At 42.7% G+C, this 23286-nt stretch overlaps 1 long non-coding RNA gene across 1 annotated transcript in view; it reads left to right on the top strand.

The window, feature by feature from the left end:
* The window catches only part of LOC131481578 (uncharacterized), a 32482-nt gene extending 18052 nt beyond the window's left edge, over positions 1-14430 (top strand). The window contains exon 3 of the long non-coding RNA XR_009246417.1: positions 14288-14430. This is a non-coding gene — a long non-coding RNA (uncharacterized LOC131481578). The remainder of the gene's footprint in view (positions 1-14287) is intronic.
* The last annotated feature ends 8856 nt before the right edge of the window (positions 14431-23286 follow it).

Below are 23286 nucleotides of genomic sequence, written 5' to 3'. Positions count from 1 at the left end.
TGTAGTACATGCTGGCATGCATAAGACATAGGGCTGGGAGCAGACCTGGTAGGGCACCTTTGGGAGCTCCCTTGCTGGGCTGCTGCTTCCACTGGTGAGCATGAAATCTAGAACTGGGGACAGGCAAGGTTGGGCTAGTCTGCTGCATCTACTGGCATGCATGAGAGCCAGAATGGGTGCGGGCCAGCTGGGCTAGGCTCCAGTACCAGCTGACAAGTGCCAGTACTGAGTGTAAGTCATGTAAGACTTGGAGCACAGTACTCCCTGGTAGACACAAATTCCTGGGCTTGGGAGCATGCCTGACAAGGGACTGTGGGTACTCTCTAGGTTGTATCTATCACTGGTGAGCATAAGAACCAGGGCTTTGGGTGGGCCAGGCTGGACAAGGCAGTAGCACCTGTTGGCATACATGAGGACTGGGTCTGGGGGCGGAGTAGGCTGAGCTAAGCTGCAGCGTTCATGAGTGTGCACAAGAGCCAGATGAGAAGCAGGTTTGGCTGGACTCAGCTGCAGTAGAGGCTGGCATGTGCAAAGTCTAGAGATGGAGGTTGGCCTGGTGGAAGTTAACAGGGGTTGCCCTAACTAGGCAGTTGCATTCACTGGCATGCATGAGGACTGGGTCTGTGGTAGGCAGGCTGGCTGGACAGTACCCAACAAATTTGAGGAGATATGGGGTTGGGGCAGAACTGACAAGACGGCTGTATCCACTGGCATGTGTATTGGCTGGTACAGGTAACAGATTGACTCTGACCCTGCACTGGCTGGCGCACTCGAGAATGAAGTCTGAGGACATTCCAGGTGAGATTTCTTGGGGGGATTCCCCAATTGGACTGCTAGACTCATACGCTGGCCACAGGGAAAATCATAGGATGTATGGTTTGACCTTGCAGTGCATGTATTGGGACAAGCCACCTCAGGTGCTAATGCCAGTGCAGTAGACAGCACAGACGGACATGGGAACCAGCTCATCTAGGCTAGCAGGGGACCTCAACTGCCTTGGATAGGATGGAAAGCAGAGCAGGTAGGGCAATTCTCCTGGCCAAGCTTTGCATCAGGTTCCTGGGTCTGTGGATGCACTAAGGTGGACTTTGGAACAAATATACCTTGGAAAGGTTTTTCTTAACACTGGTGCAATGAAACCAACAATGTCTCAGAACTATCAAAACCACTCAAGTAACACCCTCAGAGCACTCTTCCCCACATTGATGTCTCGAGGGCATCATCAAAGGACCATCCCTAGGTACTGATATAATTTGACAGCAAGGAATGGCCCCCTCCCACTCCTTCCTTGTGGACTCCAAAGGGGGAAGAAACCTGAAACATTTGTCCACCCACTTTCCTCCATACCTGAAGCTCCCCACCCTAATCAGAGACCCGCATGACAATGTATCCCTCCCAACTATGTAAGGTACAAAAAAGAATATAAAAATTGTAAATGGAAATGGCGATAGAGAAAGCATCCTCTGGCAGATTTCCTGTTGGAGAGGGGCTGGATGAAGGAAATATATTAGGTTGCAAGATAACAGTTTTGCTAACATTCAACCTACAACATAATGCCTTTATTATTCCCTTCTCCCAAGCTCATGAAAACTACGTGAATTCATGCTACAGTTCTTGACTCTAAATTTAGAATTTCTCCAGAAAGCTTAGCAGAGCTTGCTGGCAGCTCTGTAAATATCAAGGACACCTACAATTACCTCCCCAACCTGAATCTCACAAACTGAAGATAATAGCTTACCTTTACAAATTAAATGGCACGATGCTTTTAAATGCACTTTGCAAGGCACCTGCTGCTTATGCGATGCTTGTACATCTTTTTCTTTGCAAAGACTATGATATTCATCGTCTCCCTTTACTCACATGATTCAAATGTTCTGAATCCTCTGAGAGGAAGATGCTGAATGAAGTTAGGTGTATAGGGGATTCAACAGGGGATGATATATGTGAAAAATAAAGAGGAGACAGAGCAGGAGGAGGCATGGAGAACCATCAGACTAATGCTGGCCTGACACTGGGAGAGGAGAGGAGAGGAGAGGAGAGGAGAGGAGAGGAGAGGAGAGTGAAGTGTGGGAAGGGAGAGTGGGAGAGGTTGGTGAGGCTGTGAGAAAGTCTTTTCTGGGCAACGAGTCATCCCTGAGTAAAAACTCCTCTTTAGGGGATCCTGTAATGATTGGGAATAGCCTGGCTCTGCTGAACCTATGACCATCCTTTGTGTGAGCCACATTCCATCCAGAAGGAACAGCAACTGAGAATCCCCTGCATTGTCTGCCACAGTTTTTCCCTGGAAGGAGAACTTAACCACCCTCATAGCTGACAGGAAGAAAAGAGGAATCTTTCTTCACAAATGTACAGAAAAACAGTAACAACCACCTCTACTGTTACTTTGTGTAGAGGCATTCTCACAGATTCCAGATCACAGCTCAAAGTGAAACCTTCAATAGCCGCATAAAATAACCTGGTGCAGAGTGCCACTGGCACAGACTGGATTTCACCACAGAGTCAGGAGGTAGAAAAAGTCTCTCACATAAGAAGGTTCAAACCCAAGGACTCGGGGACTGCTTGGCACATGCTGGGTTAATTTCAAGTCCTGAGGAGATGCCAAGTGCGTCACACTGCAGAGGCTCTGTCACTGAGTGAATCAAGTCTGATAATTCTCCACTTTTAAATGTGAAATGAGAAGTTCACCAGACAGAGCCTGTGGCATGTGGGAGAATGACAGTTCTCAGGGGTAAGCAGTGTGGGGCATAGGAAGGCTTTGGGAGTGGAAACTTGCTGTTGCTCTCCACACCCCAAAGAAACAAAGCTTTAGGGGAGAGTTAATGGGGGCTTTGATTCTAGTGTTTTCACTGAGTTACTGGGTTCATGGAGATGTCATGATTGGGAGATTCCACCTTTGAGATGATGGTTTCTGGCGCAGGTCTAAGGTTTTTGAAGCTATAGTTTACGTAATTTGGGGGATCGTTTTAGAGAAAGGATAGAAACATATTGTATTAGGCAGGAATATGAACACTTAAAATGAGAAGAGAATTTGCAGCGAATTACAGGTTAGAAATATCTGGCAGGCAACACGAATTGCATACTCCAGAAAATAACCTAGTATTTTAATGAAAAAAGCATCTGATGCTCTTCTGTGATGCTTTTTTTTTAATGTTTTTGAGCTGTGTCCTCTTATCTTAAAGCAATGTTTTTGCAGTGCCATTTTTGTAGAGACTGGAAAGGTAATTTGAACTTTCCTTTATAGTTGACCTCAAAAGAAAAAGTTTTGGTTATTACTCAATATACATGCAACATGCAACTTCACATACTGAAGTGCATGCTGTTCATATTGTTGCCTAAAAGTATAGATGTTAGGTACAGAAACTAATATATTTTGCTTCAAATATTTTCTATAAAATGAATATTTTATGGTATGCTTATAATTGTGCATACTTTGTTATTGGGTGTATTTCTATCAGGAGAAGTCTGATTTTGACTAAGCACCTCTACAAAAGGCCAAAAATAAAATCATATCAAGTTGGGGTGGGGATAAAGTGTATTGTCTTATAAAATGTACAGATTTTAACCTGTGAGGCTTCATACCAAGTTGTAAGAAGCTTATCTTCTAGAAGTTATAGTTAGTTTATATTCTGACCTCTTTTTGTGACTGACTATTCTGAGATACTTCAGAAAATCTTTGGAAAACTGTAGTTAAAAATGTGTTTATTTTGATGTAAAAAATTAAAGTCTATGCATGTTATTTTCATTATGCACATTTCCTGTCAACTTTTTAATAACTTGCATTTGCATCAACTATTTTAAGGGCACACAGCAGGTTAAACCCATTTGTGTACAACTGACTGGCTTAACCTCACTGAATTGTGCTGACAAGAACATAAGAAAGCACATGCTTTGTGTCTGATTAGAGATAGTGTTCAGGGAAAGCAAGAGGACTTAAATTTTGGTTATGTGGTTTTGGGCTATTGGCCTTCGGGTACACATCAACTGTGGCCTCTGTTTTCATTTTAACTGAACGGAGTCCTTTGCTCACATTTTTTGTGTGTGGGAATTGGAAGGATTCTTCCTAGACAAGCTTTTGGCTTGAGATGTTCCAAATCTTATTCCTTCTCTACCATGCCAGGATATGCAGTGTAAGGTGCCAGAGAACTTATTCCAATGCTAACATGACTGCACCCCTCCACATCATGCTGAAGGCCTTTCTTTGGTCTTCCTGGAAATCATTATTAGCGATGTGACATCATTCATCACTCGACTGTGCATGGGAGTGACTGTGAAAGAACACGTAAATATGTCCTCTAGATCCTTATTAAGTGTATCTCAGTTTAATCCCTGCTTTGTGGAATGCTCAAAATGCTTGTAGATTTCTGGTAGAAAATGGATTACCAGAACAGCTCATGGTTAAAATATAGTGTGCAAATTTGCTGAAGTATCTGTCCACATGAACATGTTGCCAGGAAACAGTCATGCAAGTTTGTGTGTGTTGGGGGGAGGCTATTCTCAGTAGATACACTTCAGGGTAGGGACCAAGGAAAAGGCTTGGGATATGGAGAAAATTTTGATAGGAGACAAAATCTGAAACACTGATGTTGAGGCTGCTTCTACTTCATGCAAAATGTTCCTGGACATTTGCTAAAAGATTGAGAAAATATCAGAGTTTGCTTAGAAGATCTAAGGGTAAAGAAAGTGATTTGATTTTAGAATGCTCAAAAGTAACAAAATCCCAAATGATACATTCTCATTCTAGCTATGATATTTAGATTTGCCCATGCAAAAACACGCATTACAAAGGCTCCATGACATTGGGTCCCTCACGTGCAGCTCTATGAACTGGAGTCAACCAATAATACTGATTTCTTGTGTTTTAGTTCTGCTGATGCAAACAGTGTATGACTTCATGGCTATATTTATGCTCACATTAAGGATTGCATGATGTATATATGTTGTTTGTAATAATTTTCCTCTTGTTGAAAAGCTACATGTAAGGATATTACAGGAATTATTCTATTCCTTGCTCTTCTGACTCAATAAGATGGGGATACTTCAAAAAGTTTGTGGAAAATGAATTGGAAAGTTGTTTATTTTGGTGTAAGAAAAATTGAAGTCATGCAGTAGTGTCTCATAATGCAGACTTCCACGGACTGTTTGGAAACCTTTGGGTATGAATTTCATTTTTTTGCACCTAAATAAACTCACTTTTTAATTCCATTTTCCATGAATCTTTTGTAGTATTATATATTTCAGAAATTGTACCTCATAAAAATCTTTAGTTTCATAATGATTCATGGAATAATCCATTCATATGACCTTATTGGTGGTCATATGTTCATTTGTGACTTGCTTTAATATCATCAAAGCTTCAGTTCATATATTATACGTTATTCCTCAAGGGCAGCTGTTCTGCTTATATACATTCTTAGATTTGGAGTTGAGAGATGAAGTGTGTCTGTAACTTCTATTACAGAATGCTTCACTGGCATCCATAGAAGTTGTGCTGGTACTTCTTTCCCTCCATCTTTGCAAACAAAATCTCTCTTAAAACTTTTAACCTTTTCCCCTATGATGGATTTAAAAAAATACCCAACTGTGATTTCAGTGAACATTTCTCTCTGAATGCATGTTTCCGATTCTGCTTCTGGCATCACATCTCTGTCTACTTCGGTCTCCTTTTTCCACTGTTAAGGGACCTTGTGATTACACTGGGCCCACATCAACTTTGGGGCTAGAAGATTAGAGTTTTGCTGACATTAATTTTGTTTGCAATGGACTATCTTTTCTTGTTTTACTGTTTTTCTTTTCTTTTAAAAATTTACTTTTTATATTTATTTTGAAATCAGAAGGAGATAGAGAGCTTCCTCTGCTGGTTTGCTCCCTGGATAACTGTAATGGCCAGTGCTTGGCCTGATTGAAGCCAGGAGCTTTATCTGGGTCTTCCATGTGAGTGACAAGGATACAAATATTTAGGTCACCTTTGTTACTTTTACCAGGCTGTTAGAAGGGAGCTGGATCAAAAGTGGAGCAGCTGGCGCATGAACTGGTGCTTATGGGATGCTGGTGTTACAAGTGGTAGTTTTATGTTATGCCACCATGCCAATCCTCATTTTGTTCTGGTCTGGTGTTGTATACATTCCCTGCACTCTCCCTGCCCCTCCATCCCATGTTTGATCTTTCTTACTGTTTTGCATAAGTTCTTTGTATATTGGGAAAAGGAGTTCTTGAGATGTGAAGTACATGTGGTTCCCCTCAGTCCCTTCCATGAAGTTTGGTTTGGATCTGATTTTGCTTGTGATGGTTCTTGTACCATCATCTTCAGTTTTATGTAATAGAATGTATTTAGTCTGTCTTTTTGATTTGAGGTCTTTGTGTCATTCTTGGGCTTTCATTGCTTTGGGATTATAAAAGGATTTAACTTTGATTTCTTCTGCTTTTAGGGTTTCATTTTGCTTTTGATGTTTAAATATTTGAAATACATGAAATCTGTTTGGTTTGAGATACAATATGTGGCTCCAACGATTCTCTTTTTTAACTGTTTGTATATTTATTTGAAAATCAGAGTTACTGATACATGTAGAGGGATATCAGCCTTCTTGCTGGTTCACTCCCCAAAATGGCCATGGGGGCTTGGGCTGGTCTTGACCAAAGCCAGGAACTAGGAGTTTGATTCAAGTCTCCCAAGTTGGTGCCAGAGTCCAAGCACTTGTGCCTTCCTCTGCTGCATTCCCAGATGGTTAGTAGGGAGCTAGATGACAAGTAGATCAGCTGGGGCTTGACATTCATGTGGGATGCTGGTGGCAAGTGCTGTGGCTTTACCAACCATACCATTTTACCAACCTCCCTCCTTGCTTTTTAAGATTTATTCGTTTGAAAGGTAGAGTGATAGAGAGGAACATGCACACAAATATGTGAGTACATACACAGACACACACACACACACACACACACACACACACACACACACACCCCACAGTGGTAGGAAGGAAGGAAGACTTACAGATCTTCAGTCCTCTGGCCCATTTCCCAAATACCCATAGCAGTCAGATGTAGGCCAGGTAGAAGTCAGGAACCTGAACCTATCTTGTCTCCTCCGTTGGTGGCAGGGATCCAAGGACTTGGGCCATTCTCTGTTGCCTTCCCAATGGATCAGCATGGAGCTGGGTACATTGCAAACAACCCCTTAGCTACTGCCCTCCCAATGCTCTCCCAAGTCAGTGTTTTTGATCTGTCCATTTGTTTAGGAACTAATACCATACTGGCTAGTATCAACATTTAATTCTCTGGTAAAGACAGTTCTTCTTCATTATTTTCCTGGCCATTCTTATTCATTTTCCTATATGGAAATAGAAAAATTTTGTTCATTAAAGACGGTTCTAAAACAAAGCAAAGCAAAATTCCACTGATATTTCCTTGAATTATGCTAAATTTATGCACTGAAGGAGAACACATGCCATTTTGTGCTGGAGACTCTTGTGAGAACGTAGACTAATTCTGCAAATCTTCTTTGTCTTGAGTTTCCCATTCCAAGTGAGACTTTAGCGCATGAATTATTGTCATGCGTACCAGTGTGTCTATAGGATCATTCTTTAAAATTGAGTTGTCTTTATATCATAATTTTTTGGCTACCCTTATTTCTAGGATTTTTTAAGTTGCAGTTATCCTAAGTAGATTTATTTCTTAAATTCTCATCCTAATTGTCGATTACACACACGAAGGCCCTTGGTTTCCATGCATTACAGTTTTGAACAATCACCTTCTTGAATGCTTCTTGTTTAACAATTTGTCTTTTGGCTTTCTCGGTTTTTTTCATGTGAACATTGTTTTACCTTACTAGCAATTGTCATTTTATTCTTGCCTTTTTAATTGTTCTACCTTTAGTTTCATTGTGCTGTTTGATCTCATCGACCCATGGCCTAGAACAACAATAAATAATTGAAAGGCTGGAGGACAGCCTTGACATCTTGATTCCAGCCCGCCCAGGAACACTCCTAGCATTTCATCAGAAAGCTGGCCTTTGGGCTGAGAGGGAGAGAGAAGTTTGTCATCATCTTAAAGGCATATATGTCTATTTCTTGAGTTAATGGTTTATATCAGTCATAAACATTGATGAGGTACACAGCTGGTTGTATATCTGATGAAGTGTTGGATAAAGAATTTTGCTTCACTGGTTTTGGTATGTCAAATTTTCCAAGTGTGTAGAACTTCTGAGGAATATCTTAGAACCAAGGATCTCTTGACATGCTTCCTACTCCCTGGGACCTGCTGCTCCCCCACCCTTCAGAGGCTTAGCGAGAAGAACACTGACACAGGCAAAGAAGAAGTGGTTCCATGTGGCCTGTTAGTTTCTTTCTCCTGCTATAACAGATCACCACAAGCCTAGTGTCTTAAACACACAGCAATATTATCCCACATGTGTATAATTCACAAATCTGAAATAGATTTCACTGGGTTAGTGTCCAGGTGTTGGTAGAGCTCTGTTCTTCCCTGGAGCATACTAGGGAGATTTCTCAGCATTTGGACACTCTTCCTGCTTTTAAGGTGGGATTCACAGACCCTCCATCCACCTTCAAAGCCAGCAACACAGTGTCTCTGTGACCATGCTCTGTTGTCAGACTGAATTCCCTGACTCCTTTCCTGCCTCTTCATCCGCACTGAAGGACTTTGTGGCATTGTCTCTTGCATGTGACCTAACATACACAGAAGTGCCAGTGATTAGGAAGAAAATGACTTTGGGGGCCATTTTTTTCCATGTAGAGATGTAGGGAGGAAATCAAATCTGGGGGAACTATTTTAAAAGAGGTGTCAGTATCTGGGGTGACTCTGCTACCTGGGAGCCCCGCTGATGTCTGATGGCTCCCCTCACGACCCACTGACCTGTGAGGGACTCTCTATGGCCCTTGTAAGGGAGTGGGAATTACCATTCTTCTTGTCAGTAACTGGGTCGGATGGACACCGATGCTGGACCAGAGACATGGGGTCTACTGGCCTTAGGTGTATGGAAGCCACTGTTCTAATGGTTCAGTGGGACTCTTCCTGATGATGACTATGGGTACAATCTAAAGTAAAACCCCTCACATCGGTATTGGTGAAGATCATTTCTATGATACTAGCAAAAACATTTAATTCTTGCTTTCCAGCAGTTTTTTAAAAAGATTTTTATCTTTTTTTTTCATAAAGGCAGAGCTACAGAGAGAAGGGAGAGAGATTGATTTTCTATCTACTTTTTTTCTTGATTAATTCCTTGGTTTCTTTTTTTGCATTTTATATTTCATTATTATTATCATTTTATGATACAGTTCCATAGGCTCCTTGTATTTTCCTTATCCCCACCCCAACTCCCCGCCCCCACCTAGTTACTCTATATCATTACTATAGTTCTTCATACAGTCATATGTCCATCATTGCGGGCATGGACAATGGCAGAGGGTCCAGCGTCCTATTGTCAAGATATAGTAAACAGTTTAATTGCAAGTCCATCTTTGTCTGGAAGTAGAAATGCGTACTACATTGTGTCCTCACATCTGGATATGTTAGTCTCCATTTCACAGCTACTGTACATCCCCTCAAATGAAAAGTCCTAATACAAAATCAACAATAGAAAGAAAAACAAAAATTTACAATGCCATGAATTTAAATAATATGTTATTAGATATGACAGTCTCCATTACACCTTTACTATACATCCTCTTAAATGAAAAGTCACAAAACAAAATCAACATCAGGAAGAAAAAAGAAATTAACAACACCATGAAGTTAAATAACATACTACCAAATGACTAACACGTAGCTGAAGAAATGAAAATCAAGAACCTTCTTGAAGAAAATGGTACTACTCTATGATCTATGAGTCATTGAAGAATTTAATCAGAAGAAAGTGTTTTGAAGAGATGAAACTAACAGAAAACAACAAAACCCATGCGATATAGTTTCCGCTGATTTTTGTTGGTGAAAGTCTCTTCTAGACAACAAATAGATGGGTTTTGTTTTTTAATCCAGTCTACTAATCTATGATGTTTGATTGAGCTTAAGCCATTTACATTCAGGGTTAATATGTATGGGTGGTACTTTGGTCCTGTCATTTTAGGAATGGGTTGTTCATTGGTTTAGTCTTCTGTTGTCATTTTACTGGGATGTTCTTCCCATTTGCCTTTGGTTTTGTTTGGTGCTATTCCTCTTCTCTGTGAAGAGAACATCTTGAAGTAACATTTGTAGGGCAGGTTTGGAAGAGACAAATTCTTTTAGCTTTTCTTTACTGTGGAAGAATTTTATTTCCTTTTCAAAAACAAAAGAAAGCCTTGCTGGATATGTTATCCTGGCCCAACAATTTTTTTCTTTTAGGATCTGGAATATGTCACTCATTTCTCTTCTTGCTTATAGAGTTTCCTGTGAGAGATCTCCTGTGAGTTTAATTGGCACTCCTTTATATGTCAATTGATTTTTTTTCACGTGCACATTTAAGGATCTTTTCTTTATGTTAGAGTGAAGAGAGTTTGAAGATCATGTGTCTTGGTGAAGATTGCTTTTGATCAGGCCTGTTGGGAGTTCTGTGCCCCTCCTGGATCTTGTTTCCCAATTCTTTCTCTAGATTAGGGAAATTTTCCTTTATTATTTCATTAAATACATTTGTAAAACCAGTTTCTCTTTCTGTACCTTCTGGGACTCCCATAACTCTTATATTAGGCCTCTTAATAGTGTCTTTCAATTCTTGAATACTTTTTTTGGCGTGATCCAGCTCTGCTTCCAGCTTTTTGTTTGCTTCCCCCTGATGACAGCAAATATCTTCCAATTCTGAGATTCTTTCTTCTGCTTGCTTCATTCTATTTTGGAGACTCTCCACTGTGCTTTTAATTTGCTCTACTGTGTTCTTAATTTCTGATATATCAGCCTTGATTTGCTTTATTGCTGCTATTGCTTGTGTAAAATAGTTCTTAAATTCTTTAAACTCTTGCATGTGCTTTTCATTGTTGATCAAAAGCTTTAAAATGAGTTTTCTGAACTCTGTGTGCCCCATTTTCTCAATGTCTTCCTCAGTTAACTCTGAAGTTGCATAGGGTTTTGCTCCTTTACAGGGGAGTTTTCAGTAATATTCATTGTGCCTTGTCTCTTCTTTTGCTCTTGTTCATTGTACTTCTGGTTAGCAAAGTCATCTTGGGGCAGGTTTCTAAGCTGTGTCACCCACAGGTCTACAGTTCGATTTTACTTATTGCAGTTGGTACACAACGTTTTGCTTGCAGCCAATTGTGCCACTCCCTCTAGCGAGTTTCAGGTCTGAGTTCTTATGTTAGATTTCCACCGTGGTCTTCACAGACCCAGCTCCTGGCTCACCACTCTCCACCTCCTGTGATACCATGCTGAGGCTGCACCATTGTCTGTACAACCTTTCTCCCACTTCTAGTTGGAGCAGGTCCCAGGACTAGGGAGATACCAGGTATCCTATACAGTTAGGTTGTTGGTGGTGCTGATCTTGCCAGAAGCTGTTGGACATTAGGTGTGGGTGCCACACGGACCTATTTTGACCCGTACGATGCCACAGTTGGTATTATTTTCCTGCAGGGCTAGTGCAATCCACGGAACTCGGTGAGTTCTCACAAGCCCAGCACATGCACAGTTCACTGTTTGTTCCCTGCAGTCCTAAAGCTTTTGCCACAGTGTACAAAATGGCACCTGACATACCACTACTAGAGTTGTTGATCTGCTGGCCATCAGGTCTGAGAGCTACCCTCTTTCTTGGGTGGAACCTGTAGAATGTCATGTTGATGCAATTCACTGAGTCAGAAATGAGTTCACTCCCAGCTCAGCGTATGCTCAGTCCTTTCCCTGGCCTTTGTCTCCTTACGTAAAATGGTGCCCAATTCAGCTCTAGGGGGCTGACTAGGCTGTGAAATCCATCCTGTTCTCGCACTGCCTGTTTGGGATCTGCTGCTCTGTCTCTGCTCCTGGTCAAATCAAACGAGCCAGCAGGATGGACAATTCTTTGTCTGGGTTCATCTCTCAAGCTCCCAGTGAAAGTCACTTCCCACCTGGTTCTTGGTGGAGTTCCGGCTGCTGGTGGAGTTGAGATTGCTGTTAGCTGAATGCTGCTGGATTATCAGTCACTGCAATCCCACACTGTTGTGTCTGCTGCTTTCCTGTGTCTGTCAGTCTCCAGGTACCCCTCTGCTGTTTTTCTGTCCTTTCCTATTTCCTGGAATGTGTCCTCTCTGCTTCATCTTGATTAAATGTTTTTCCGTCTGTTTAAACGTGTCCTCACCTCATTCTGCCATCTTGGTTCTCCCGATTTTCTAGCTACTTTCTACTTCATTCCCCAAATGGCCACAGTGGCTGGAATTGGAAGCCAGGAGCCTCTTCTGAGTTTCCCATGTGAATGCAAAGGCTCAAAGATTTGGGCCAGCCTTTGTTGCTTTCCCAGGCCATAACAGGGAGCTGAACTGAAAGTAGAGCAGCTGGGCTATGAACTGACACTCAAATAGGAAGACTGGAACTTTCGGCAACAGTCAATCCTACTCTACCACTCTGCTGTCCTCCACCCCCAGTGGATTTTTTTTTTCCAACAATAAGTTAAAGGCAGAATGCAATATCATGCCAAATAATTGCATGATGACCCATGAGTGAGGATGACATCTGACTGAATTGAATAGTGCTGACTCAGAAACAGCTGGTACAACTCTGGCTCAGGAAGAAGGCTTAGAAATCTTGACAGTGTGGGAATTTCCTGACTATTGTAGCCATCTGAGGGATGGGAAATAGCTTTTTCTGTGGGTGTCTGTGTGTCTGCCTCTGTTGCTGTGTTTTTTTTCCCCAAAAAATGGACATTGAGGGCCTGAGGACTTTTGAGATATTGCTGGGTCTCAACAATCTCAGGAGTTGGTGAGATCCGATCCTGCATTGGGCAAGTAAGCTATGTGACCAGGTGAGGGGAAGGGTTGACAGGTGCAGTCTCCCCAGGCCACTGCCTTTGTGGAGGTCTTGGAAACAGAGCAGGGAAGAGTGATTATATACCAGAGTTCAGGGTCAAGTGTTGCCAAAGTGAATGCCAAAGGATGGTTTGTAATCTTGATGGCACCTGAGCTTGGCTTCATTTGATATGGCTTGATGAAAGGGGACTGCCTACTAACTGAGGTGGATTTTTTTTTCTTAACTTGGGGATCTTTATTGTGATAGGAAGCAATATTTACAATGACGCTGAGAACCTGCACTTTTCTTCATCCCTCCTGAGACAGCCTGTGCTGTCATTGACAGAGTGCTCTATTGCTTTATTACTTGTTTTCTGGACTTGCCTCCTGCCTCCTTTCCTTTCCTTCACAGCTTTGGTAGCAGAGGAGTCGAGGGAGGTTCCTGTGCTACACATGAAAAGAGTAGCAGTCAAGATGTTGTCAGTCTTATCTTGGACTATTCCGTGTGCCTTTGATCTCGAAGAGCCTACATGAAGCTAAATGTCTGATTAATCATTCATGTAGATTCTGGAGTATGTGGAGTCCTTACTGCACAGAGAGGAGATGCGTTCCTGCCTTTCCTGTTGGGCTGTCAGAGCACAAAAAGGAGCAGATCAAAGCTGCTTATGCTGATCTGCTGTGCTTTAATTTATTTTTAATAAAAATGCTAAAAGATCCCAAATTTTATCAGGATCTCAGGGTCCTTGTTTTATGGGTTTTAGCTTCCGTGATTGTCTCTGACTGGTAGCTATGAGTTCAGAGGGCTGATGTAGGCTATGCTGCCTTTCTCAACTAGAAAAATTAAAGAAAAATATTTCCAGCTTGTTTTATGTGTGTTGGATTGTAGTATTTACCAAGCATCGTTATGATAGAATATCTCATGAGGGCCCTGCGAGTCAAGGAAACTGTTCATGGCTCTTAGGGAATGTGAATCCATATTAAAATGTGTGTGATCCATGTGCCTCATCACTATAGAATTTGCATGGTGATTTATAATTCACAAAACCCTCTTAGAAATATATCCACTCAAGGAAGGGAAATTACTTAGTGCCTCTGCTCCCTTGGGTATAAATAAATACAAAATGGGGCTTTAATAGCACCAGGCTTGCTTCCTCTGTTCACTTAAGATTTTATACTTAAAACCTGATCACCAGGAGAGGTGGCACTTGGCTGAGGACCACTGGAGTGCGTCGGGAGGGATGGCAGTATTTTGCTGTTACAAATCAACTTCTCAGCTCTACCAAAGTTTTCCTTTGGTATCTTCATGATTTCTTGCAGCTGGTAGGCTAGAACCTCTCTCGAGTAAGCTGCCATTCCAGTGCCTGAATTTGTCACCCAGATTTCAGTCATTCTTCCCATTTTTCCAGTCACAGGTCAGTGGCCCTTCACTTGAGACACCAGTGAATGCCTGGTGACTCACAAAGCCTGGGGCAGGGAATCTGCCTGCTGGAGGCTGCCTCTCACTCACAGGCACCATTTCTGAATTCAGTTATATTTTGGGAACTTATCTATCCCAAATGGTAAGCTGCATCTTTTTCTCAGCATTTTCTTTGTATATCATCACAGTTCAACAGTGATGGAAAGCATCATAGCATGGCTTGAGTGTAGTTTATTCCCATGGGTTCAAGTCCTGGCAGCCTGGGTCCTTGTGTAGTGGTATTAAGATAGTGAGGCCCAAGTGGTAGTCTCAGGTGGAAGGTGGTTAGGTTGTCAGGGTTGCAGCCCTTGGAAGGGAGGAGTGCTGATCTCAGAGTGTGAGCTCTCCCCCAAGGCCACTGTGCTCAAAGCAGCAGGACCAGCTTCTCACCAGTCTCTGGCTTCCTGTCTCACCATGTGACCACTCTTTTATTTTGAAAGTGTTACACAGAGAGGAGAGACAGACAATGATCTTCCATCTGCTGGTTCATCCCCCATATGGCCACAATGACCAGAGCTGAGCCCATTTGAAGCTAGGAGTCAGGAACAACTTCTGAGTCATGTAGGTGCAGGGTTTCATGAACTTGAGCCATTCTCTGCTGCTTTTCCAGTCTGTAAACAGGGAGCTGAATTGGAAGTAGAGCAGCCAGGACAGAAACTGGCACCCATATAGGATACTAGCTCCCAGGTGGAGGCTTAACCTACTACACCGTGGTGCCAGTTCGCATTTGATTACGCTTGCATGCGCTTTTGCCGTTGGAGTATCATCTAACATGTGGTCCTGCAGCTGAGCAGGGGCTGACAGCGTGCCTTTTAACCTCCCAAACTGTTAACTGAATAAGTCTCTTTTCTGTGTAAAGTACCCAGTTGTAGATATTTTGTGATAGTAACAGAAAATGGACTAACATGCACAGTTAAACTCTAATTCTTTCCCTCAGCCCTTCTGCTACCTATTGAAGGTGTCTGACCCTGCACTGGGTTCCATGTTTTTTTCTCTTTCTGACACTGGCTCTGTATTCGATGCCAATATAATCTGTGTCATTAACCTAGTAATAGTGATAACAAAGCAATGAAGCAAGAAGTATTTCAAATGTATACTTCTCAGAGCTTACACATTTGCTCTACCTTTTTTTTTTTCTAAAGGAAGGATTTATTTTAAAGGTTAAGATCCTCTATCCACTGGTTCACTCCCCAAAAGGCTGCAACATCTGGGGCTGGGCCAGGACAAAGTTAGAAGCCAGGAACTTCTTACAGGTCTCCCATGTGGATGACCCCCTGGGCCATCCTCTTCTGCTTCAGAACTGCATCAGCAGACAACAACTGGTCAAAAGTGGAACAACCAGGACCTGAACCAGTGCCTGTATTGGATGCTGGCACTACAGGCGGTAGTTCAACTTGTTATAACACTGCACAGCACCTCCGTCTTAAATTATACTCGTAGTTAGCCGTAAGACAAAATGCACCTTCAACATACTTGCCTTCTTCCTCTTCATAATAGACTCACTTAAGTTTTGGTTAAGCACATGGATCCCAATTCCAATCTCTGATGGCAGCCTCTCTTGCAGTTATGTCTGGCCATATATGATGTGTCTGAGCCAATGAGATGTGGATGTAATGTGTGCAACATCTGGTTTTCTGCTTATAAGTGTTGGTCTTGGAGCAGGCTTGTAAGCCACATGTTGAGGAATGTGGAATGGCACCATCCTCTTCCTCAACTTGCCACAGGCCACTAAGTTGTGGACTGTAGTGCTTGGCACAGTCACTTGTCTGTTCTTTAATGTTGTAAAAGTTATTAAAATGCTGCATTCCTTATTGTCAGAGAATATAATCTATTTAAATGAAAGTTGTGTATGTAAAGACAGAGGTTATAAAGACAAGTGATTTTTAATTGGTCCCCCATATTTATTCTGTCTTGAATCCAATTTCCAAATGATTGCCACGGAAGGTTATTCTGTTGGCTAAAACCTACTGGGTACTAGAGGTGTGACATGGCAGTTTAAGCTGCCACCTGCAATTCTGGCATCTCATATGAATGCTCATTAGAGTCCTGGCTTCTCCATGTCTAATTCAGCTCCCTGCTAGTGTGCCAAGGAAAACAGAAGATGACCCAAGTGCTTAGGGCCCTTCCAGCTTTGTGGGAGGCCTGGCTGGAGTTTCAGGCACCTAGATTCAGCTTGATCGAGCCCCAGTTGTTGTGGCCTTTTGGAGAATGAACCAGTACATGGAGGATCTCTGTCTTCTGGGTCTCTAGGAATTTTAAATTCCAAACTCATTAGTGTGAGATAGGGGGTCACATCAGGATTTGTTCTAACAATAAGTCAAACATTAAGGCTTTGGTCTTCTCTCATAGCAAGAAATCTGGAAGGAGGCATGTCCAAGACTGGTTGAATAACTCGGTGATGTGAAAACTTTATTTTTGCTTCTTTTGGCTTTTCCCTCTTGATTAGGAGAGGCTGCAAGAACTGGAGGCCTCATGTCCTTTCCCCTCCCAGATTTGGGAACGGAAAGGAGCTCTCCCTTTGGTTTTCTTCAGAGTGAGAGGAGAGGGATCTTCCCCAGAGTCTCCTGGCAGACTTTCCTCAGGCTGTTTTGGCCAGACATGAACCACTTGTCCGTGCCCTGGCCACCATTTGGCTGGGAAATGGACAGTGTCTTATGGAAGGAGACTGCCCTTGATGCACATAGGAGAAGGTCTGGCAGCCAAGACATGCTTCAGGAGCCTCTCATACTTCTCAGTACATTGGAAAAAAAATTTTCTGTGACACTAAGTCCCATTTATAAATATCTTTTGAATTTCTGTTATTTATTGATCAATGCACCACTAACCAAAACAACATTTAGTATTTTGATAAACCATGACATTTAAAAAATTTTGATTTTATTTAGAAATCTCCTTCATAATGCTAATATGACATGCACATTTACACATTGACAATTACATGGTGGTAGGCCTGAGGTCTGTCTCTCCTTGGTATTGGTAGTTATCACCTATTTAACTTCTGTTCCCAGTTCTTCTTGGCATGGACTCCAACTCCAGGCAGCTCCTCTCACCACTGGAGTACCTCTGGTTGAAAGATATTATATGTTGCTGGGAGGGGCAGTATCAGAGCAGCAGGCTCAGGGAAGGGGAGAGGAAAAGGGGCCCTATCCCTCCATTTATCTGCTCCATGCATGCTCTTGGTGGTGTTAGCTTGCAACAGCTGATTGTGCCTATCTATTGCCAGCTCTTCGTTGTTAGCATAATGTCCACTAGTGAGAGAATATTAAACTGCTGACTACAAAAAACAGTTACAAATCAGTGCTTGCCGCATGTGCCTGCCACTCCCAAGCTGAGACAGAAAGGGGTCAGAGTGCTGAGTTTCTCCCAGCACATCAGTGAGCGGTAGTCTGGTCCGGTAATCCTCAGAACCATCAACCCAGCCTTCAGGGGGCAGGGCATAGTGGAGGGATGTGAGTCAAATTTGACATTTAACAATGGACAAAGTTAAGGTTCAGTAACTCAGATGAGCTGATTTTAATGAGTGTTCAAAAAGCAGAATTAAAATGTTCTTAAAAGAACCTGCACACCAGCAGAAAAGTTGAGTTTCGCCAAGTACCAAGGTATGCTAGAAAAACAAATCTGTTTCATGTCTATTTCATCAGTGGAATCTCTACAATTAAACTACATACCTTGATGAAACAAAAGGTGTTGTAAAGGGCCCATTTTCATCAAGAGCTACTGCAAATATAAAGTGTTGGGTATCTGAAAGAAGTACACCCCAATGGGATCCATTTGCTTCCCCTTGTGACTGAGCTGTAGAGCAGTGCTGCTGGGTTGAACCTTGGCTCATCTCCTGGCTTCTGCAGGAAACTCCCTCCTGGCCCACGGGTAGTAGGGCAGGAGCCACTCCTGTGCTGGAGGAGCAGGAACATGAGGCGGCCTCTGGCATGGCAGAGCTGGCTCTGGCTGCAGAAGCCGATTCTGCAGCAGTGCAAGGCTCACCCTCCCTCTGGTACACAGGCCATTTTTAAGGATGAGCAGCTGCACAGAGAATTAGCCAGAATCCTTCCATGAGACTAATTGTTTTTATAATAGGACTTTCGCAGGAAGGGAAAAAAAAAAATCCCTCTCTCATAAAAGCAAATGGATTCTCTCTCTGCTCAGAATGCACATCTTCTGCCCAGCAGGTACCAAGATGCAGATGGTGTCTTACATTCCCAACCGGGTGGTTAATGAGCAAGGAAGGGGTCGGAGCTCTCCACTCTCTCTCCAACCTTGACTACGCATTTCCTCTTCTTTGTGTTTCACTGGGAGGGTATCTATTTTAAACAAAAGGTAAAAGATGCAAGATGGGATTTAAATCAGAAATGTAAAAATAAGGAGACAGCCGCAATTGTTTCTAGGTCCCTATGTTTTAAGACCCATTGGACTACAAGTTGCCAATTCCACATGATTTCAGGGACTGTGATATTGCTATACCAGTTAGGACTAGGCTTGGTTGAAGCAGAATCCAGAGCACAGTAGCAGAACTGAAGAGGGACCTGTTTTACTCACAGATCCATAAACCTGGGGACAAGCTGCCCAAGGCTTTACAAGGAACCCTCAGTGGATCCAAGCTGCCTCCAGCTTCCAGCACTTCCTTCCTCAGGAGGAGGCAGAGGGGCAGAGGGCTTTTCTCCTTCAGGGTGTTTCCTACAAACCATACAGATGAAAGAGGGCAGTAGGTAAAGTGCAAAACAGTGGGTCGCAGTTGACCATTCATGCTCTGTGGTGGTTTGAGTATGGTGTGTTGAGGTTTCACTTCCCAATGCAGTGGCACAAGCAGTGGGGCCTGGTGAGGAGTGTAGGGTGTGAGGACAGAGCCCTTGAGGACGGAGTGATGCACTTATCCAGGGGATGCCTTGACTACAGCGGGCACTTGGCTCTCTTTCTTCTCTTTACATGCACTTGTCCTTTCACTTGCTGCCTTGGGCTGAGGCAGCCAGGTTCCTGGATTTTCCAGTTTCCAGAACTATAATCTTCTCTTTGTAGATGCCTCGGTCTTAGGTCATCTGTTGGAGCTATGGCAACCAGACTGAAGCACACACCTTGGTATTTGCCCAGATGAGCTAAAGCTTGCATCCAACAAAGACCTACATATGTATACTTATATTAGCCTTCTTAAGGCCCCAAGCTTTCTCAAGTTACCCTGGTGTAGGTGAATAGATAAACAAATGTTGGCACATCCAGCCAATGGAATTTGGTGTTAAAAACAAATGAACTATCAAATCATGAAAAGACACACAAGAATCTTAAATGCATGTGACTAAGTAAAAGAAGTTAATCTACTTGGTATTGATTTCAATACCATGACATATTGAGAAAGATAAAACAATAGAGACAATGAAAGAATGAGTGGTTGCCAGGGATTACTGGAGGGAGGGAAGGGGAAATAGCAATGAAATCACACTGTGTGATAGATACTTTAATAGCAGACTTGTCATTAAATGTTTGTCCAAACCCACAGAATGTGCAACATCAAGAGGGGACCCCAGTGAACCATGTGTCAGTGTGTGTATATCAATGATAACAAGTACATCACTCTGATGGGTGATACTGATAGTCGGGGAAGCTTATGCATGTGTGTGAGCAGAGGCATGTGAGAAATCTCTGCATCTTTTCAATTTTGCTGTGAGCCCAAAACTGTTTTTAATAAGTCAATTTAAAAAATGATGAACCAGTTGAATTTATCCCTTTTCATTAAGAAAACGGCTTCCCTGGAAACCCCTCACAGGAAGATTTTGTTTAGGCTTCAAAGGCTGGATCTGGGGCATGAATACCCCAGGTGACAGGGAGTGACTACTTTTATATCACAATTTTACAAATACTATTTTTATTTTGCATTGCTGTCATTTTCCCTCCAAAAATTGAAGGATTGTTAGAAAAAAGAGAAACCAGCTGCTAGTGTGGGTCACAGCTTCCTTTCTTGTTGAGCAGTTGTACTGTGCACTGCCTGATACCCCAAATCGGCCATTTAGCAAAGTATTCCTTTACTTAAAATTTGCTTCCTATGAAAATGAAATGTTCTTGGGAAGGTTGCATATAATTGTTGGTAATTTACACTCCAGGTTAAATAAACTTACCCGGTATTCAGAGGTCCATGTTCCTTCAGGTTTAATAGCTCTGAAGTCCATCCGCAGTTGGAATTCTACAACCCTTGAGTCTCTCTATGGATGTAGGAGACCTTGTTCCTTGGTTAGTGGTTGCACTGCCAAGTCCAGTATATCAGTGACCTAATCGGGCACAGAGGCTGACTCACCATGTGTCTGTGGTGGGCATTGGTAGGCATGGCTCCTAGCTGACTCCCTTGACCTCCCAGAGATTTGATGAGCTACTTCATTTCTTTCACACATACTTGGTGCTTAAACACCACTATGTCAGAGTGGATTCTGTTGTCATTTGTAACCTTGTTTCTGTCTGGCAGCCTATTCTCCTAGATCCCTGTCCTAGATGAAGGCCTCTTCCATGCTCTTAGCACACAGTGCTCCGTGTTCTCTCTCCACATCCTATAACCTCCTCCTCCTGTGTCCCCTTCACAGATTACTAAAGAAACACCAGCCCATGGAAAGTTCCTATATCCTTGGACCCCCGAACTGTCTGATTAGCGTGGAATCCGAGACCTTACCTGCCGTACCACAGGATGTGATTGTTGTTCTCTGTCCCATGTGCCTTGAGACAGCTGGATATAGCCATTTCCACTCATATCTCCTTTGCTTCACAGATTGCGTTTAGGCCTCTAAGAGCCCAACTTCTCATCAGATCTTCCCATCCATCATGCTTACTTCCCTGGCTCACAGAGACTACATACTAGACTCTGGTCCTATCTACTCAGGATTATTCATTTTGCACCTGACATGGGCTGCTTTGGGTTCTGGATCACACACTTAATGCAGTTAGATTCCCTTCCTCCAGGAACCAGTCTTAAATATCTTTTTATACTTGACATCTTGGAGCCTAAGGCCATGTTCTGTGCATAGTTGGCCCTCAGGAAATAATTGAAGGCACTATTTTTAATGGACCCAAATCTTTATCTTAACCCCTTCTCTTCTCGGTATCCATAGTAGGAATCTCAACTTCACAAGATATTTCCAAACTCCATCCAGAGGACATTGCAACCAGGTGCAACCATTTCAGTTAAAGTTGGCTAATTAAACACACTCAAGACACAAATGGAAAGTGAGTGAGGGATGGCCGACAGTGTTGGAGGACCAAAGCTGATACACACTGTTCAGAAGCTCTGGCTGATCAGGCAGTTTCAGTGGAGAATCTGATGCACAGACCCAGGCAAGGCCAAGAAGGAATCAGAACAGTCATGACACTTCTGCCCCTAAACAGCCCAAAGGGCAGTTGGTATCATTCCTGGCTGTATTCTTTCTGGCTTGTGGTATTTCAACCTGTGTTTCTGCAACTCAAAGTCTGGGGTCTTCCCAGGTCCTCTCACATGTTTCTCTCTGTCTCTCTGGTTCACAGCTAAGAACATTTTCAAACTAAGTAGGAGACAGATGGTAGCAGGTAGTGATTTGAATCATGGTCTTTGCAATCAGATAGGCCTGAGTTTGAAATTTGACCTAGTTGGTAATGCGCCTTGTGGCATTACAGTTGTTTCCATAACGCTATTATATGTCTATCCTGTTTCTCATGGATAAACTTAGTAAAACTTGTGAGTTGTTCTGAGGATTAAAAGAAAATTGTTCATAAAAGCATTTAGTACAATGGCTACCACAGAGTTGGTAATCAGTGAATCAAACTATATGTAAGGTACATTTATTGCTTTATTTATTGTTGCTGATGTGGTGGCTCAACAGGTCAACCCTACACCTGCCAGTCCTGGGTGCTCCACTTCTGATTCACCTCCCTGCTTATGGCCTGGAAAGCAGTGGAGGATGGCTGAACTGCTTGGATCCCTGCATCCAAGTGGGAGACCCAGAAGAAGCTCCTGGCTTGGATCAGCCGAGTTATTGCCATAGCAGCCATCTAGGGAGTAAACCAGAAGATGGAGGGCCTTTCTCTCTCTCTCTTCTCTATCAATCTCTTTCAAATAAAAATAGATAAAATATAAACAAAAATGTTTATTTTTAAAGGCTGATTTGAGAGAAGGAGATACTTCATCCAATGGTTCACTCCCCAAATGGTCACCATAGGCAGAATGGTCTCCCACATGGATGCAGGAGCCCAGGCATCATTCTCCACTGCCTTTCTAGGACATTAGCAGGGAGTTGGATCAGAAGTATGGCAATTGGAACAAAGATCTGTATCCATATGGCATGCCGGGCTACAGGGCTGAGGACTATAGCCTACTATGCCACCACACCAACCCCATGTATTTCCTCTTTCACCTGTTGGATTGTTTCAGAATTTTTCTGCCATAATGGTCCAAAATGAAAGATTGGCAATGGCTAGAGGTAAAAATGACTCCTTTTGCCTGTTGCGACAGTTGTTTTTAGAACCTTCCGGTTATAGGGGCCATTTGGAATTTTCTAGAAGCTAGCAGTGGCATCAGGTGCTTTCTCTGCAGAATACAGTGCAAACTTTTTATACTGAAAATTGGTTTAGCTACTGATTCCGATTAGGCAAAGGCAATAGTGACACTGAAGGTACAAATTTAGGTGGATTGGGCTGGGGCAGGGAGCAGAGTGGATATGGAAGAATACAAACATTAGCATCAGACAGGACTTCAGCAAGGCTTTGCTAAATGTTACTTCATTTTATGAAATGTAAGAGCAGCCTCGATTAATTCATATCTTGTTTTGTCATCATTCACTTTTGCTCTACATTTAAAGCTGTCATCCTGGCCTCCCTGTTCATTTGGTCCAATTATTCTTTTGAGTTATTTCTGGTACAGCTGTTTCCAAAATGCTGATTTATGCAGCCTTGCTGGAGATACATGGTTGAGGAGTGAGCTGCCAAATGCAATGGGAGACATTTGCAATT

Source organism: Ochotona princeps, chromosome 12 (genome assembly GCF_030435755.1).
Source record: "Ochotona princeps isolate mOchPri1 chromosome 12, mOchPri1.hap1, whole genome shotgun sequence".
Lineage (NCBI taxonomy): Eukaryota > Metazoa > Chordata > Mammalia > Lagomorpha > Ochotonidae > Ochotona > Ochotona princeps.
Note: the sequence above shows the minus strand (reverse complement) of the source record. Positions and strands in the feature narration are given on the sequence as shown.